This window comes from Podarcis gaigeae (genome assembly GCF_964106915.1).
Source record: "Podarcis gaigeae genome assembly, chromosome: 16".
In the NCBI taxonomy this organism is placed as follows: domain Eukaryota; kingdom Metazoa; phylum Chordata; class Lepidosauria; order Squamata; family Lacertidae; genus Podarcis; species Podarcis gaigeae.
The window spans coordinates 3,147,538-3,165,706 of record NC_139693.1 but is presented as its reverse complement, the minus strand read 5'-3'; the positions used below and the strand labels follow the sequence as shown (position 1 = coordinate 3,165,706).

Below are 18,169 nucleotides of genomic sequence, written 5' to 3'. Positions count from 1 at the left end.
TAAATTTGGGGCATCATTTCAATAGTCAAAGCCTTCAGCTATGGGTAGCTTATTTTAATTAATTTAAAAAATTTAAAATTAGCTAGAAAGGTTTTTTAATTCTCTGCCCCCCCAGAAGTTTTGTTACTGAAGGGCAGTTTGCAACTTAAGCCAATAAATAAATATAAATTAATATCTGTAGGATATTATTTGCTTCTGTGCGTTGTTAACAATGATTTTAATTGAAGCACATTACAGGATACTGTTTTCTCTGAATTATTTTTAGTGGCCTGTCAGGCAAAATGTTTTTAAAATAAATTTATTATGTGTGTCTCAGGGAACATATTTTGCATAACTAACACAATGCTATCATTTTTATGGATGTGGTATGTGAGACAGCTTAGGCGACACCATCTATTCAGAATCAAGACTGCCCCTTCATTTGAATTCATTTTGAATTCTGTTGGTCACATGACAGCATGACAGGAGGTTGGAAACTGGCTTTTGAACTAGTATGTTTTGAAGGAACCAATATTTACCTGTTCTGACGAAGACTTATTGCCTCTCCTAAAGCTGCCAATAACTTCTTGCCGTTTTCATAAAGGGCTACACATATTGCAATCAATATGATAATGCTGCGATCCTGCTGCCAGCTGGCGTTCCCCTTGGCTGCAGTTCAGGTCTTGGCAATGCAACATCTTTATCAAAACGAGTTGTCTTTCTGATCCGTCTAGTTTGAGGGGAAACCAAAGAAGCATTTACAGATACAGCGTAACCTCTGCTTGAAACATGCTGGGAAGTTGCTGCTTTTAAATAAAACTTTGGGTATCCACTGGAATTTGCTGGCTTGTTGACTTTGTGGCATTGCCCACTCGCTGTGGAAACATAATAAAACACCTTTAACACCTTTATAGTGCCCAGAGCTACAGAAATTTGTTGGCCCTTCATTCATAATTTCCAACTAACAGAATCTGTTGTGGCAAAGCAGCCCAAGTAATATTGCACTAGGGGACGATTAAGTCGTTATGAGACACAGGTGTTAAGCCAGCACACTTTGCCACCTACATATCTAGCTGTAATTAACTACTAGCTAAAGACCTTCAGCGTTAAAATGTTTGGTCGAGTAGGACGGAGCCTCTGGGCACTTGCTCAACGTATACAACAGGAACAACTGTGTTCAGTGTCTTGTCAACAAGACAATGGAAATTATAGGTATTAATTCAGAGGTAAAATCCCAGGAGCCACAAACTATTTACAAAGGGATCTTCCTCATTTGGATTTCTACCATCAATTTCTATCATTAAGCACAGTGACCCCAGTTTTAAGAAGACAGATTCTGTAAAAAGTCAGCCAATCGTCAACTACAGTATTTCACTTATTATATATATTCTTACTGCATTCAGTGGCAGAACTTGGGAATCTCAAATTTCTGCGGCACCCTGCAAAATGCCAAAATTCAGTGCCCCCCGCCTCTCACCTTCCATTCTACCTCATAGTTGAGGTGCCCCCAACGCTCCAAGCCAAGGGCGACCAAACCCATGGTGCTCCCCTAAGTCCACCTCTGTAGTAGCCAAGGGTGCCATTTTGATTTTCTGCCAAAGTCACTGGCAAGTCTTAGACCTCAGTCCATTTTGATGGCTTTAAAAGTTTGGGTCAATCCGAATGATGAAGTAAACTAATGACTGATAATTTTTTTAATCCTCCAAAACCCCACATAATCCCTCATTATAGTCAAGGTTTATGTAGACATCAATTTTTTTGGCCTGATGTGACGGAGCATGTTTATTTTTCCTGATCACATTGTATCAAATGCTGTTCTCTTTGATAACTATGCTATTAGTGTCTTCTTTTTGACTTTAGAACACTTTTGTCTCCACCAGGCCATTTGGACATTTATTTATTTTTTCGGAGTGGGGTGTGTGTGGGCTGTTCAACACATGCTCTGTTTGGACCTGCTTTCAACCGGAATGATGATTTTATTGCGATCTGCAGTTTTTTTAGGCAATCCTGTCATGAAAAGTTATGGATGTGAGCTGTCTCATAAGTTCTTTGAGTGCAAAGCCATTATTGGAACGTTACTAAATAATTATTAAATAAGTTATTAATTAATTAAATGTCCCAAGAGACAACTGATCATCTAGTGGGAAAAAGTAAGACTGCCCACATAATGGGTTGAAATCCATGGAGACTTCGGTGTAGTTGAGTAATCTCAAATGCTTCTAAATATATATATATGTATGTATGTCTGCATGTATGTATACATAATTTAAATAATCAGTCTACAAAATCCCAGTGGCAGGGTTATTTCTGATGCCTCGCTTCTTTTCAACACTTGTTTGTTTGATGAAACGGTACAGCCTTCCACGCTTCTACTTGAGCGCCAATGAGTTCCCAACAGCGGAGCCGAACCAAACCTCCAGAGCTTTTGCATCTGTTGGAAAACCGAGGAAAAAGGGCCTCACCTGGCCAGGCTGGAAGGAAAGGGCTTGAGGATGATGCAGAGAGCCCCAGTGCCTCACCTGGCCAGGCTGGAAGGAAAGTGCTTGAGGATGATGCTGAGAGCCCCAGGGCCTCACCTGGCCAGGCTGGAAGGAAAGGGCTTGAGGATGATGCTGAGAGTCCCAGCACCTCACCTGGCCAGGCTGGAAGGAAAGGGCTCAAGGAAGATGCTGAGAGCCCCAGTGCCTCAACTGGCCAGGCTGGAAGGAAAGGGCTTGAGGATGATGCAGAGAGCCCCAGTGCCTCACCTAGCCAGGCTGGAAGGAAAGGGCTTGAGGATGATGCTGAGAGCCCCAGCGCCTCACCTGGCCGGGCTGGAAGGAAAGGGCTCGAGGATGATGCAGAGAGCCCCAGTTCCTTTTTTTTTTTAAAGTAATATTTATTAAAGTTTTAAAGGTTACAAAATTAGAAAAGAAAAAACACCAAATTAAGCAAAAACAAAACAACACATCACAATAAGAAAAAAGAAGAAAAAAGGAAAGAAAACAAAAAGAGAAAAATAAAAACAATTAAAAAACACATCAAACCTTCCCATGACTGATCTTTCATTTGCTTGTTTCCTTAACCTCCTCACACCTCCCTTTTTTGTATTCTAGTTCGGTTAGCTATTTCAGCAAATCCTTTCCATCTTTCCCAGTTTTTGTCCTATAATTTATCTTAATATAGTGTAACTTTACATTCTCTCCTTTCACCAATTAACAATCTATTTTTACTTAATCCTTTATAACATTTCTGCTAAAACCACATAACTTCATTCCAACATCCTTCTAACATTCCTTAATTTTACAATGTTTCTGTAGATAAACTTTAAATTTTTTCCAATCTTCTTCCACCAACTCTTCTCCCTCAGAGAGCCCCAGCGCCTCACCTGGCCAGACCGGCCAGGAGGGACGCACGCCACTTCCGTCGCCCAGCTTGCGCAGAGGGGTGAAACGCAAGGAGGGGAGGAGGAGCCTTGGGGTGCCGAAGTTCTTATGTTGGGGGAGAAGCCGGAAGGGGCCACTCCCAGATTCTGCAAGTGACTGAGACGGACATGAACTTGGTAGGTCTGCACTGTAAATAGTTTGCACAATAAAACCTGTAAAAGCCAGGTCAGAGTCCTGCCTGGTTACTCACGAGCAACCACCCCCAGCATCTTTTTTTCCCCCCAAGTGAATTTTTATTGTTTTCCTTACATATTCTTTTCCAACAAATTGTCATAGCACCATACATTCCCTTTGACTCTGCCGAGTCGCGACCCCCCTCCCTCCCCACAACTGGTATATTTATCCTCTTTTCATCACGCACATCATTCTCATATTAGTACTATTATACATTGGAGGTATTATGTCAATCCTGCTAGTGTCTTGACCTCTTTACAATTCTTCTTTAAATATTCAATAAATTTACTCCAGTTATATTGGTATCTTTGATCTCCCTGGTCCCGGATCCTCCCTGACAGTTTGGCAAGCTCTGCATATTCTGTCAACTTCGCCTGCCAATCCTGAATAGTTGGTATATCTTGTACTTTCCATCTTTGGGCCAGAAGGGTCCTCGCGGCAGCTGTAGCATACATGAACAAATTTTGATCTTCTATTTTAATTTCTGTTCCTATTAAGCCTAATAGACACGCTTCCGGTCTTTTGGGGAAGGTATATCTAAATATTTCTTTGAGTTCATTATAAATTGATTCCCATTTTTTTTTTACCTTATCGCAGGTCCACCACATATGGAAATAGTCCCCATGTGCCTTTTTACATTTCCAACATTTTCTTTCTTTTTTCCTATACGTTTTAGCTAATTTTACTGGCGTCAAATGCCATCTATACATCATTTTTAGCAAGTTTTCCTTTAAAGCCATGCATCCTGTAAATCTCAAACCCTCCTTCCATAATCTTTTCCACGCATCCAATTCAATGTTATGCCCAATATCAATTGCCCATTTTATCATTGATTCCTTTACTTCGTCTTTTGTATACCATTCTAGCAATAGTCCCCATCTGCCTTTTTACATCTGACACTCCCACCAGTGATACTGATGGGCTTAGAATCATAGAATGGTAGAGATGGAAGGAACCACGAAGGTCACCTAGTTCAACCCCCTGCAACGCAGAAATCTTTTGCCCAACGCTGGGCTCCAACCCATGACCCCGAGATTAAGTGTCTCATGCCCTACCAGGTGAGCTATGGCTTTAAAAGAGGGCTAGACCAATTCATGGAGGGTGAAGCTGTCAGTTGCGATTAAGTGGCCAGGCTCTCGCTCCTCTGTCAGAGGCAGTAGTACATCTCCGAATGCCAGTTGCTGGAACCCACAGGAGGAGAGAGAGTTGGGCTGTTGTGCTCAGGTCCTGCTTGTAGCAGGAACCCCCCCCCCCCCATCATCCAGTTTGTACACAGGCTTTACACACACTCATGCTCACACACTACATACGCCACACTTCTGTTGTAGATTCATAGAAAAATCAGCCATACATCGGATTTGCACTGTTCCATTTTTATTTTACTCCATATGACAAGGACTATCAAAGGGGGATGGCTTGGTTCTGGTCAGCCATAATCCCTTCACCATCCCAGCACATCCACAGGAGCCCTGCCCAGTTGCTATGCCAACCCTGATGGTCCCAGACAGAAGACAATCAAGATCACAAAGAACTTGCATATGGGAGTGGATTCAGCATGGACTGAAGCAAAGGACAATGATCAGATCTTCCCTCTGGGGGCAGGAAACTGCAAACGCCCCTTTGTCTCCTGGAAGCGACTCATGGGGAGGGGGAGAGAAGGGAACCAGCCAGGTGACAGGACACTCAGGTTACCACCACCACCCCTCCCTCAACCCCTCCTTTCTGTAATGTATACATGATGTTTCTGGGAGTGGGCTTGACTTACAGGATGGGATTCCAAAAGTTTTTATAAGACCTTGCACACCATTTTTCTGTGTCTTTCCTCTCACCTGCAAGTGAGGGGAACACCCTGTCGCGACAGTCTTTCTTCAATAAAGACCAAGCCTACAGGCTGCTGATTTGCTTCAATTTACTCTGGTTGGTGTCTTTACTTTTTGTCCAAGGGAGCCCTCGGATTTTTCCAGTAACATGCTTTTGGGTTTCTCCTTGGCATCTAGCTGGCCCCTGTGAGAACAGAATGCTGGACTACATCTTTGGCGATCCCTCGTAGAAAAGTAAGATTGTCTTCCATAAACACGGTTATATATACACACACACACACACATACACACACACACACACACATATATATATATATATATATATATATATATGCAGGTTTTGGTGTCCTCGGGTGTCTTCCCGTGTAAAAGTTGGGGTGTCTAGGCGACGTTTCGACGAGGTCTCACTCGTCATCTTCAGGCTGGTGCTTTCGGCTTCTTGTTACTGGAACAGAGCGGGATCTCAATGTTTGAGTTCCTATAAATACTGTAGAGGGGGTGTGGTGTCTAGCCTCCAATGTTCTGGGCAGAGAGGAAGTTCCCAGGCCTCTCTGCCCAGAACATTGGAGGCTAGACACCACACCCCCTCTACAGTATTTATAGGAACTCAAACATTGAGATCCCGCTCTGTTCCAGTAACAAGAAGCCGAAAGCACCAGCCTGAAGATGACGAGTGAGACCTCGTCGAAACGTCGCCTAGACACCCCAACTTTTACACGGGAAGACACCCGAGGACACCAAAACCTGCATTCCTGTACCCGTGAAAATCTACGAAAGCATATATATATATATATATACATACATACATATACAGTGGTACCTTGGGTTACAGACGCTTCAGGTCGCATATGCTTCAGGTTACAGACTCTGCTAATCCAGAAATAGTACCTTGGGTTAAGAACTTTGCTTCAGGATGAGAAATCAGCAGGAGGCTCCATTAGCTAAAGTGGTGCTTCAGGTTATGAACAGTTTCAGGTTAAGAACGGACCTCCAGAACAAATTCAGTTCTTAACCCGAGATACCACTATATACCGTATTTTTCGGCCCATAGGGCGCACCTAGTTTTTTGGGGGGGAAATAAAGAAAAAAAATATTTTCCCCCTCCAGGCGCGGGGCTGGGGTGGGGGAAGCCTGAGCTTCCCCCGGTCCCAGCCCCCAGAACAGGCAGCTCTCCACAAGCCGTGGGAGAGCCGCACGAAGCACAAAGCCTGGGGGCCACTGAGCTCAGTGCGCTCCCAGGCTTCGGGGTGCAGGCAGCTCTCCAAAAGCCGTGGGAGAGCTGCGCGAAGTTGCGCAGCTCTCGTATGCAACAACAGCAGCAAGAATACTCATCGCGAAATATTGGAAGACACAAGATTTACCCACCCGGGAAGAATGGCAGATGAAGTTGATGGACTATATGGAACTGGCGGAAATGACCGGCAGAATCCGAGACCAGGGAGAAGAGTTGGTGGAAGAAGACTGGAAAAAGTTTAAAGACTATTTACAGAAATATTGTAAAATTAATGAATGTTAGAAAAATGTGGGAATGAAGTTATATGGCTTTAGTAGAAATGTTATAAGGAATTAAGTATAAATAGATTATTAGTGTATTAAAGGAAAAAATAAGGTTAGAATATGTTAAGATAATTATAGGACAGAAAACAGAGGAAGATGGAAAGGAATTGATGAAACAATTAACAGAAGTGGAATACGAAAAGGGAGGTGTGAGGAGGTCGTTGAAACAAGTGAATGAAAGATAAGATATTGAAATTGTTTGATGTGTTTTTAAACTGTCTTTGTTTTGTTTTGTTAGTTTAATGTGTCAGTGTTATGTAGTGTTTTTGTTTTTGTATTGTATTGTTTATTTTTTTGGGGTAGTGTTTAAATTGTTGGAAAACTAATAAATATTATTTTTTTTAAAAAAAGAAGTTGCGCAGCTCTCCCACGGCTTGCGGATAGCTTCCTGAAGCCTGGAGAGCGAGAGGGGTCGGTGCGCACTGACCCCCCCTCGCTCTCCAGGCTTCAGTGAAAGCCTGCATTCGCCCCATAGGACGCACACACATTTCCCCTTCATTTTTGGAGGGGGAAAAGTGCGTCCTATAGGGCGAAAAATACGGTACATACACACATACACACACAAACATACACACATTTTTATTAATTTTTTAACATATCAGTTCCAACAGTCTTACAACATAACTTCTCCTCTTATACAATATTTTTAGACTTCGGTCAACACCTCTGATGATTTTTCGTTCTTTATCACTTATTATGCATTTCTTAACTTCATATTACCTTTAATTGTCCTTAACTAATAATTCTCCTCATTATCTTTCTTGCAATATTTCAAATAATTACAAAACTTTTTGCAAACCTACTAGCGTAATCTGTTCATCACAGTCGCTTTTCAAATAGTTCGTAAATTTACTCCAGTCTTCTGAGAATCTCTGGTCCCGCAAGTTTTGGATCCTTCCTGTTAATTTATCTAATTCTGCATAGTCCATCAATTTAATCCTCCATTCTTCTTTCGTCAGTAATTCTTCTTGCTTCCATTTTTGTGCCAATAATATTCTTGCCGCCATCATAGCATATAAAAACAATCCTTTCTATTTATATCATCTCCTACAATGCCAAGTAAAAATACTTCTGGTTTCTTAATAAATGTATATTTCAACATCTTTTTCATCTCATTATATATCATTTCCCATAACTTTTTCACATTCCCACCACGTGATAAAATGTTCCTTCTTTTTCTTTACATTTCCAACATTTATTACTAACTTTATACATTTTAGCTAATTTCACAGGAGTAATATACCACCTGTACATCATTTTCATCACATTTTCTTTTAAGGCATTGCATGCAGTTCTTTAATCCTTCTTTCCACAATTTTTCCCAATCTTTTAACTGTATATTATACCCAAAGTCTTTGGTCCATAAACACGTTTTTACCATGAGTCCGTAAGTAACTGTGGAGGCCAATTCTGGATCCTCACGTCCTTCCACAGTGGGGACATTGGTTTCCGGGCCGGAGTTGATCACGGTGTGGATTTGCCAAGCGTGCCTTCCTCTTAGCACGTTTCTCCCTTAGGTCCTGGACTACATAGGCCACCACTAGCCTGACCTAGTCTGCTCTTCTTATGTTGACCAAAGGAAATCCTGTTAAATATGCCCGTGACAAATGTTGTGCACGTAACACAACTACAGTCCTGTAATTTGGTTATCACTAGATTCGAGTGGCCAAGGAACAAATATCCTCTAGGATTTCACAGCTGAAAGAAGGAATAATATTATCCTTTTATTTGTCATGTCTTCTTTCATGCATCTCTCCATTTCTTATGTTAATTTTAAAAGGCAAGAATATGTGATATACATTTTATTAATCTCTATCCCATTAACTGTCATCTTCTGGGGTCTTGTTTTCTATTCCATTTGCAGAAACCTAAATGCTTTGTGGTGGTAAATGCTCATAAAAGTGCACTTATTTAATGACTTTAGCAGCTCTGAATGCCCTTCTGAGATATTTTTAAAAGTGTGTCCATTTTTTACTTTAGATAATCAGACATATTTGAAATCAATTTAAAAATGTATGTAAAAATTTGGAAATACTTAATCACTCCATGTTTTATGGTTGTGGTGTGTGTTTTTTTGCAGTTTAAAGATTGGGAATAAATTGGACTACAGCACATAATAGAATTTGTTGTGGGGTTTAGGCTTAAATTTGGAAAACAATTTTAAAAATAAGCTAGAAAATACGAGAGTCCTCAAAAAACAGGAAAGGTGAAACCGTGGGAACACATGGCGGATTCTAGGTGATCTGGGAACAGGGTCTTCGATTAAAGACTGAGGAAAGCTTGTAAAAGGGGATATACATTATAAATGCTTCTAATTTTACTGGCTTCTTTAATCCGTTGCTGATCTACTGCAGAAAGCTTATTTTGTATCACTATCAGAGTATGTGTTGAAGGCAAGCTCTTAGAAGAGATATACCCTCCTGCATGGCAGAAGAGATCATGTTTGCTATCTGTTGATTTTATAATTAATTAAAGCATTCAGATTCCACTTTTCGACTGAAAGTGGCTCCCAGGGGTGACTTCCAAAGATTGGAAATGAGATAGTCGTTGCTTTAAGCTTACCATTTGAAAGATACAATACAGGAAGAAAAGGCACTGGTAGAGAAGAAGAAAGTAAACTCAGACACCAGTCCTTAGTCACAAAATTATTATAACAATAGGTGGAATGAAAAAGATTCTCACCCAATGCAAATCTCTCACCCAAACTAGCTGAGTTGCCCAGCCTCCCTCTACTAGTCTATATACTTATATCATTATCATCATCATTATTATAGTCTATATACTATTATCACCGTCATTACTATTATTGTTGTTGTTATTGTTATCATCATCATCATCATCATCCAATTGATGCTGGGCAGTTTTATTGGATTAATCCAGTGGCATAGCGTGGAGGGTGCAGGGGGGGGGCGGCCGCACCAGGCGCAACATCTGGGGGTTAGGGGGCGCAAATCCACGGGTTAGGGGGCGCAAATTACTTGCCTTGCCCCGGGTGCTGACAACCCACGCTACGCCACTGGATTAATCTAACCCAGGGGTCAGCAAACTTTTCCAGCAGGGGGCCAGTCTACTGTCCCTCAGACCTTGTGGGGGGGCGGGACTATATTTTGAAAAAAAAACAAAAACAAATTCCTATGCCCCACAAATAACACAGAGATGTTTTAAATAAAAGCACACATTCTACTCATGTAAAAACACCAGGCAGGCCCCACAAATAACCCAGAGGTGCATTTTAAATAAAAAGACACATTCTACTCATGTAAAAACATGCTGATTCCTGGACCATCAGCGGGCCAGATTTAGAAGGCAATTGGGCCTGATCCAGCCCCGGGCCTTAGTTTGCCTACCCATGATCTAACCAATTAAATTAACTGAATAAATCAACTGAAAAAGGATGGTTTCTTGTTGGTATTTTGAAGACTCACACCACACATTAAAAGCACACACCTAACACACATTTAAAGCACTTGACTTCCCCCAAATAATCTTGGGAACTGTAGTTTAAGGGTCTTAGGAATTCTAGCTCTGTGAAAGGGACACGACAGCACCCAGGATACCTTGGAGAAAGTCATGTGCTTTAAATATGCATTGACCATGCCTCAGATGTGTAATGTGAATCTTCCTTTCCATGGGACAAGCATGCGTAACTGTGCACTGATTTGTGGCTATTGTACATTACTATTGTTATAAGAATTTAAGGTCTCAAATATATATAAATTAAATTAACAAGGCAAACACGTACATAAATACATAAACCATATGTCTGAAACAGTACAGGAAATTAAAAAAATTCTTTCCAGTAGCACCTTCGAGACCAACTAAGTTTGTTATTGGTATGAGCTTTCGTGTGCATGCGCGCTTCTTCAGATACACTGAAACAGAAGTCACGGATCCTTATATATAGTGAGAGGGTGGGGAGGGGTACAGTGGTACCTCGGATTAAGTACTTAATTCGTTCTGGAGGTCCGTTCTTAACCTGAAACTGTTCTTAACCTGAAGCACCACTTTAGCTAATGGGGCCTCCTGCTGCTGCGCCGCCGGAGCACGATTTCTGTTCTCATCCTGAAGCAAAGTTCTTAACCCAAGGTACTATTTCTGGATTAGCGGAGTCTGTAACCTGAAGCGTATGTAACCCGAGGTACCACTGTATTACTCAGAAGGGTGTTGGGAATGGGTGATTGGCTGATAGGTGTGGTAAACCTGTTGATGACTGTTAACGATTGCAGTTGGTCTTACAGGAAAAAGCAAGGGGTGAGATGTATAATGAGATAAGAATCCAATGTCTCTATTCAGACCAGGCCTCTCCATGGTTTTAAGTTTGGTAATAAGTTGCAATTCAGCAACTTCTCTTTCCAGTCTATTTCTGAAATTCTTTTGCAATAAGACAGCTACTTTGGGATCTTGTGAGATTGAATCCTACTGGTTTCTCTGTCTTGTGATTCCTGATATCAGGACTCTCCCAAACTGACCAAATGTTCCTCTGCAAGGAGGGGAGAACTTTAAAAACCTCCCCATTGTCTCTGTGCTCACAAATCCTGCCTTAAGGGAACATTTAAGGTGTGAATAGGGTGAGCCTGTGACCTGGAATTAAGTAGTTATAACTTAAAGGCGATGGCAAAACCTAGACAGCATGTTAAAAAGCAGAGACATCACCTTGCCAACAAAGGTCAACCTAGACAGCATCTTAAAAAGCAGAGACATCACCATGCCAACAAAGGTCCGTATAGTTAAAGCCATGGTTTTCCCAGTAGTGATGTATGGAAGTGATAGCTGGACCATAAAGAAGGCTGATCGCCGAAGAATTGATGCTTTTGAATTATGGTGCTGGAGGAGACTCTTGAGAGTCCCATGGACTGCAAGAAGATCAAACCTCTCCATTCTGAAGGAAATCAGCCCTGAGTGCTCACTGGAAGGACAGATCCTGAAGCTGAGGCTCCAAGACTTTGGCCACCTCATGAGAAGAGAAGACTCCCTGGAAAAGACCCTGATGTTGGGAAAGATGGAGGGCACGAGGAGAAGGGGAGGACAGAGGACAAGATGGTGGGACAGTGTTCTCGAAGAGACCAGCATGAGTTTGACCAAACTGCAGGAGGCAGTGGAAGACAGGAGTGCCATGGGGTCACGAAGAGTCGGACACGACTAAACAACAACAACAACAAAAGAGTGGCCAAAATCCAGATAATGCAAGCAGGTAACCTGCCAGACAGGAGATAAACAACACACTCAGGATTCTGTTTTAGACAGCCCCCTGTGACGTATGTATGATGTTTCTGGGGGTGGTCTTGGACTCCAGGGTGGACAATTCCAAAAGTCTATATAAGGGCGGGCACACCTTTGTTCTGGGTCCTCCTCCTTCTCCTGCCTGTGAGGGGAGGACCCTGTTGCAACAGATCAATAAAGATCAGGCTTACCAGCTGCTTTGCTTCTCAATATTCTCTGGTTGGCCTCTGTTATTTTCTCCTACCGATGGAGAACTTGCAAAGGACTCTATAAGGGCTCTTGTGTACCCCATAAAGGAATAAAGGCAGATTTTGTTTACGACACTAGCTGATACCGTCGAAGAAAATTCCTGGCTTAAATGTTTCCGACAAATAACATCAACATTATCAAAATTATGTGAATGGGATTTATTTGCCTAGACTTCATGAACCTGAAAGATGTGTCATAATGCTTTAGTCATATGTGTGAATAAAAACATGATTTGTATTTCATGTAATTAAATTTAAAAACATTAATTATGACTGTATTATGCATTAAAGTGGTAAGTGAACACACTACATGTTATGCCCACAGTGATCCCCAGCATCAAACAGAAATCATATGACTCACACATTCTCTTCCCTCTAAAAAAAAGAGAGTTCACTTTGTAAGTATTCCCAGACATTGCTCTTTCGTTCTGCCACTTTCCCCTCTAGATGCTGTTGGAGTCGACTCCAGCTCCTTTAAGCCCCAACCAGTGTGGCCAGTGATCCTGGGTGATGGGAATCCAAAAACACATGGAGGGTCACAAATTACCGTATTGGCCTAAATATAAACCTCACTTTACCCCCAAATTCCGGCCGTGAAAAGTTAAAGTGCAGCTTATATTCGCAACAGCCAGGAGCTTGGGGCAAACAGCGCCAGGAGTGCGCAAAGCGGTGCCCGCCCCATACGTAGTCCGCCCCATACTTAGTCCCCCATCCTCTGCCCCAAGGCCGGGATGGGAGAGAGCCAATATGGTAGCTACCCCTGCTCCAGAAGTTTGCACTCCTGTTACTATGAGTGTGGGTACACCATAACATTTTATTGTAGATCCCACACATTTGCTCCATTTGCAAGCTCAGCTGATTGAGGGCTGACAGTCACCTCAAAATAAGGCATGGTATGTTTTTTGCTGTAACCCACCCTGAGACCTCATGGTGAAAAATGGGGAAGAAATTCAATCAATCAATCAATCAATCAATCAATCGAAGTGTCAGTCAGTCAGTTCCAGAGATCTTTCACTTTCAGCAGACGTTGCATCATCAATGATGAGCAGGCAGCAGCACTAACTAAATACGTTTATATTTCATGATGGCTGCAGTTATTTCCTATGGTTGCAGTTTACAATTAGGCATGCTTAAGGCTGTGACCTTCCCAACTAGAAGCTAGTAGATCCATATGTTGAATAGGTAAATTGACTTTACTGGCCTTGGCCCAGTGGACCTGAAGGAGCATCTCCACCCCCTTCGTTCTGCCCGGACACTGAGGTCCAGCGCCGAGGGCCTTCTGGTGGTTCCCTCTCTGCAAGAAGCCAAGTTACAGGGAACCAGGCAAAGGGCCTTCTCAGTGGTGGCACCTGCCCTGTGGAACGCCCTCCCACCAGATGTCAAAGAGAAAAACAGCTACCACACTTTTGAAGACATCTGAAGGCAGCCCTGTTTAGGGAAGCTTTTAATGTTTGATGCATTACTGTATTTTAATATTTTGTTGGAAGCTGCCCAGAGTGGCTGGGGAAGCCCAGCCAGATGGGAGGGGTATAAATAATAAATTATTATTAGTAGTATTACTTTCAGTAAAGTGTATTTTATAGCTGAGATCACACTCCCCACTGATTTCAGACAGAGACAAACACAACTAACTGTGCTCTCTCTAGACCAGTCTAGACCAGGAGGTGGCAAACCTGTGTCCTTCCAGATGTTGCTAAACTACATCTCACATCACCCTTGACTGTTGGCCATGCTTTTTGGGGCTGATGGGAGTTGGGAGTCCAATAATATATGGAGGACAATGTTAGCCAACCCAGGTCTATACTATGGTCTACTGTTTCATTTTAGATTTTAGTTATATGTTACTTTAACGTACTGTGAGGCATTTCCTCCCCCAGGAGCTTCACTTGAGCCCCTTTCCTATGACTTCTAAATGTGTGTTTGTTTGTTTTTTTAATCCACCAAGCTGTTAATTGATTTTATTGCTGGCACCCTATTCAATTTTATCTTATGCTGTTGTTGTTATGTGTTTAGCCAATCATTTTAAGAATTTTATTGTAAGATGCATCAAGAGGGCTTCTCCTAAAAGTCAGGGCAAATAATAATAATAATAATAATAATAATAATAATAATAATAATAATATATTATTTACACTCCCCCCATCTGGCTGGGCTTCCCCAGCCACTCTGGGCGGCTTTCAACAAAACACTAAAATACAGTAATGCATCAAACATTAAAAGCTTCCCTAAACAGGGCTGCCTTCAGATGTCTTCTAAATAAAAGGTGAAAGATTTATACGATCTGAAGAGAAACCAGAGTATATATGTCAGATGTCTTCTAAATAAATATAAATAAATATTACTACATCATCACCCTCATTATTATCACAACCAATAGCATGAAGAAGGTCTGCCAGGCCTGTGTGTTGAGCTCACTGCAAAGCACATTAACCCCGCCGTATGGGAATCCTTTGCAGGTGATCGCAGTGCCTGGAGACAGACAGACAGGCAGGTTGTGTAGCTGCAGCAGTGACCAGAGGAGGAATGAGCACTGGGAGGAGGGCAGAGAGAAGGAACGCCATGGGGCATCTGCAGCCGCACAAATGGGCCCCTTCATCTGCCCTGTCGGCAATAAAACATCTCTCTCCCGCATTGGTCTCTACGGCCACAGCAGGCGCTGCAACTCTCCAACAGTTTGACTTGCCTCCAAAGGTGCACTTTTGCATTGCCTCCCGAGACAGACGGATATCAGAAACAATATCACTTTCATAAATATTGTTATCTCACCAGAAGCATTCAGGAACAAAGGTTGTTGTTGTTGTTAAACTAAATAAATCTGTTACCCACTATAGGATATATAAATTTGGGGCATCATTTCAATAGTCAAAGCCTTCAGCTATGGGTAGCTTATTTTAATTAATTTAAAAAATTTAAAATTAGCTAGAAAGGTTTTTTAATTCTCTGCCCCCCCAGAAGTTTTGTTACTGAAGGGCAGTTTGCAACTTAAGCCAATAAATAAATATAAATTAATATCTGTAGGATATTATTTGCTTCTGTGCGTTGTTAACAATGATTTTAATTGAAGCACATTACAGGATACTGTTTTCTCTGAATTATTTTTAGTGGCCTGTCAGGCAAAATGTTTTTAAAATAAATTTATTATGTGTGTCTCAGGGAACATATTTTGCATAACTAACACAATGCTATCATTTTTATGGATGTGGTATGTGAGACAGCTTAGGCGACACCATCTATTCAGAATCAAGACTGCCCCTTCATTTGAATTCATTTTGAATTCTGTTGGTCACATGACAGCATGACAGGAGGTTGGAAACTGGCTTTTGAACTAGTATGTTTTGAAGGAACCAATATTTACCTGTTCTGACGAAGACTTATTGCCTCTCCTAAAGCTGCCAATAACTTCTTGCCGTTTTCATAAAGGGCTACACATATTGCAATCAATATGATAATGCTGCGATCCTGCTGCCAGCTGGCGTTCCCCTTGGCTGCAGTTCAGGTCTTGGCAATGCAACATCTTTATCAAAACGAGTTGTCTTTCTGATCCGTCTAGTTTGAGGGGAAACCAAAGAAGCATTTACAGATACAGCGTAACCTCTGCTTGAAACATGCTGGGAAGTTGCTGCTTTTAAATAAAACTTTGGGTATCCACTGGAATTTGCTGGCTTGTTGACTTTGTGGCATTGCCCACTCGCTGTGGAAACATAATAAAACACCTTTAACACCTTTATAGTGCCCAGAGCTACAGAAATTTGTTGGCCCTTCATTCATAATTTCCAACTAACAGAATCTGTTGTGGCAAAGCAGCCCAAGTAATATTGCACTAGGGGACGATTAAGTCGTTATGAGACACAGGTGTTAAGCCAGCACACTTTGCCACCTACATATCTAGCTGTAATTAACTACTAGCTAAAGACCTTCAGCGTTAAAATGTTTGGTCGAGTAGGACGGAGCCTCTGGGCACTTGCTCAACGTATACAACAGGAACAACTGTGTTCAGTGTCTTGTCAACAAGACAATGGAAATTATAGGTATTAATTCAGAGGTAAAATCCCAGGAGCCACAAACTATTTACAAAGGGATCTTCCTCATTTGGATTTCTACCATCAATTTCTATCATTAAGCACAGTGACCCCAGTTTTAAGAAGACAGATTCTGTAAAAAGTCAGCCAATCGTCAACTACAGTATTTCACTTATTATATATATTCTTACTGCATTCAGTGGCAGAACTTGGGAATCTCAAATTTCTGCGGCACCCTGCAAAATGCCAAAATTCAGTGCCCCCCGCCTCTCACCTTCCATTCTACCTCATAGTTGAGGTGCCCCCAACGCTCCAAGCCAAGGGCGACCAAACCCATGGTGCTCCCCTAAGTCCACCTCTGTAGTAGCCAAGGGTGCCATTTTGATTTTCTGCCAAAGTCACTGGCAAGTCTTAGACCTCAGTCCATTTTGATGGCTTTAAAAGTTTGGGTCAATCCGAATGATGAAGTAAACTAATGACTGATAATTTTTTTAATCCTCCAAAACCCCACATAATCCCTCATTATAGTCAAGGTTTATGTAGACATCAATTTTTTTGGCCTGATGTGACGGAGCATGTTTATTTTTCCTGATCACATTGTATCAAATGCTGTTCTCTTTGATAACTATGCTATTAGTGTCTTCTTTTTGACTTTAGAACACTTTTGTCTCCACCAGGCCATTTGGACATTTATTTATTTTTTCGGAGTGGGGTGTGTGTGGGCTGTTCAACACATGCTCTGTTTGGACCTGCTTTCAACCGGAATGATGATTTTATTGCGATCTGCAGTTTTTTTAGGCAATCCTGTCATGAAAAGTTATGGATGTGAGCTGTCTCATAAGTTCTTTGAGTGCAAAGCCATTATTGGAACGTTACTAAATAATTATTAAATAAGTTATTAATTAATTAAATGTCCCAAGAGACAACTGATCATCTAGTGGGAAAAAGTAAGACTGCCCACATAATGGGTTGAAATCCATGGAGACTTCGGTGTAGTTGAGTAATCTCAAATGCTTCTAAATATATATATATGTATGTATGTCTGCATGTATGTATACATAATTTAAATAATCAGTCTACAAAATCCCAGTGGCAGGGTTATTTCTGATGCCTCGCTTCTTTTCAACACTTGTTTGTTTGATGAAACGGTACAGCCTTCCACGCTTCTACTTGAGCGCCAATGAGTTCCCAACAGCGGAGCCGAACCAAACCTCCAGAGCTTTTGCATCTGTTGGAAAACCGAGGAAAAAATGAAAATAGTAACATATTTTAGTGTCAATGCAACAAGAGCTGAATGTTTGGCGTGATGCGCTAACGTCTCCTTCAATGGGGAATGGCCAACCTTGATCCCCTGTTCCCCCCACCACCTGTTCTTCCCTTTCTAGCTTGAAAATACCTTAAAAAAAAGACACCCCCCCCCCCAAAAAAAAACACTGGGAGGAACCAGAGGGGAGGGGGGGAAATCACCCAAAATAATTTATGCCTCAGACAAACTTCACCAGGTTGGGTTAGGGTGTGCCAGCCTGCCAGTGACGTCACTCCCCCAGCCAATCCGCCTGCCGCTTGGCGGGACGGAGGAAATGACGTCACCGTATCCCTCCGCCAGCCAGGACCCCTTTTTTTGTGTGTGTGTGTGTGTTGTTCCTTCAGTATCAACCCGCAACCATATTTTTATTTATTTTTTTTTTCCAACAGGGGAAAAAAAAAATAAACCGGAGATTTGAGGG

The 18,169-nt window shown here is 41.8% G+C and overlaps 1 long non-coding RNA gene across 3 annotated transcripts; it reads right to left on the bottom strand.

The window, feature by feature from the left end:
- Positions 1-7,385: 7,385 nt before the first annotated feature.
- Positions 7,386-18,146, bottom strand: LOC310833523. Of its 3 annotated transcripts, XR_014558746.1 has the most exons (3): positions 17,810-18,143; positions 15,779-17,670; positions 7,386-8,002 (listed from the first exon to the last, which is right to left on the bottom strand). It is a non-coding gene; the product is annotated as an uncharacterized lncRNA (long non-coding RNA). The 3 variants fall into 3 exon arrangements; XR_014558744.1 differs by lacking the exon at positions 7,386-8,002 and having other exon boundaries at positions 15,677-17,670; positions 17,810-18,146; XR_014558745.1 differs by lacking the exon at positions 7,386-8,002 and having other exon boundaries at positions 15,677-17,670; positions 17,910-18,146.
- Positions 18,147-18,169: the final 23 nt, after the last annotated feature.